The 1,341-nt window shown below is 39.8% G+C and overlaps 1 long non-coding RNA gene across 1 annotated transcript in view; it reads left to right on the top strand.

The window, feature by feature from the left end:
• The window catches only part of LOC125040148, a 3,485-nt gene extending 2,484 nt beyond the window's left edge, over window positions 1–1,001 (top strand). Inside the window, exon 2 of the long non-coding RNA XR_007116168.1 lies at window positions 790–1,001. This is a non-coding gene — a long non-coding RNA (uncharacterized LOC125040148). The remainder of the gene's footprint in view (window positions 1–789) is intronic.
• Window positions 1,002–1,341: the final 340 nt, after the last annotated feature.

Genomic DNA, 1,341 nt, shown 5'->3' with positions numbered 1-1,341 from the left:
TCTTCCTCTCTCTCCTCTCTCTCTCTCTCTCTCTCTCTCTCTCTCTCTCTCTCTTTCTCTCTATCTATCTATATATATCCCTTTCTTTCTCTCTCTCTCTCTCTCTCTCTCTCTCTCTCTCTCTCTCTCTCTCTCTCTCTCTTTCTCTCTCTCTCTCTCTCTCATACACACCCACACACACATTTTCTCTCTCTCTCTCTCTCTCACTGATTCTAAAAAAAATGTTTGTATCAGCCTTCTCGTTTTTAACACGTGGCTGCATTCGTATTGTTATGTGCAATACACCACCTCGTGGCTTTATCATTTCCTAATTTTCAAAAGGCGGCCTTTTTAACTCGCTCATTTTTGACACGTGGCTATATTTGCATCCTCATTCCCAATGCATAACTGTATTGATTTTCTCATTTTCAATATGCAGTTATGCTAATTTTCAACTGTATTAATTATCTCATTTTTTAAACACGTGCCTGCGTTCGTATCCTCATAGGAAGCGTGTGACTGTATCATTCCCTGATTTTTAACCTATGACTGTATTCATATCCTCATAATCAGCACATGACTCTTCATTCCCTCATTTTTAACACGTGGTTATGACTGTTCCTCTCCTCATCTTTAAACACGAGGCTGTATTCATATCTTCGTAACGAGCGCAGGACATCATTTCTCCTGTGTTCGAATATCCATATTCAGCGCTTAACTCTCCATTGCCTCATGACTGTACTCGTATCCTCATAACCAAGAAATGACTATTTGTTCCTTCATTTTCTGACACTGCATTCACTTCCACAGGTGACGTCGGCGGAGTGTTGACTTCAGCTCATGACGTAACATCGCCGCCGATAACAAGGCCTAATAATGATAACGAGGTATTTCTTCGCCGAAAGACTTCCTTTTAATCTTCTTGAGGGAGAATTTAATGCCTGGGATCGACTCTCGTGGTGGAAGCAGAGAGAAAGAGAGAGAAAAAGAAGAGAGAGGAAAGAAGATGGAAAGAAAGAGGAGAGAGAGAAGAAAAAAATGAAAGAGAAAGAGAGGAGTGGAAGAGAAAGAATGGACGATAGAGGAGAACGAAGAAAGAAGAAAAGTAGTATGAAAGAGAACGAGAAGAAGGAAAATAGGAATGAAGGAGAAAGAGAGAAGAAAGAACAGTGAAGTGAAGAGGGCGAAGAGAGAAGAGAAAGAAGAGGAGAGGGAAGTACTCGGGAAGGGAGTCACAAAGGGCGCTGAACTGGGAGTACGTCCTAAAAAAAAAACAAAAAAACAAAAAAAACGCGTAAGAAAGAGGTAAAGCAAAGAAATAAATGAAACAACAATAACAAAAAAAAAAAAAAAAAAAAACGA

Source organism: Penaeus chinensis, chromosome 28, assembly GCF_019202785.1.
Source record: "Penaeus chinensis breed Huanghai No. 1 chromosome 28, ASM1920278v2, whole genome shotgun sequence".
Taxonomy (NCBI): domain Eukaryota; kingdom Metazoa; phylum Arthropoda; class Malacostraca; order Decapoda; family Penaeidae; genus Penaeus; species Penaeus chinensis.
Note: the sequence above shows the minus strand (reverse complement) of the source record. Positions and strands in the feature narration are given on the sequence as shown.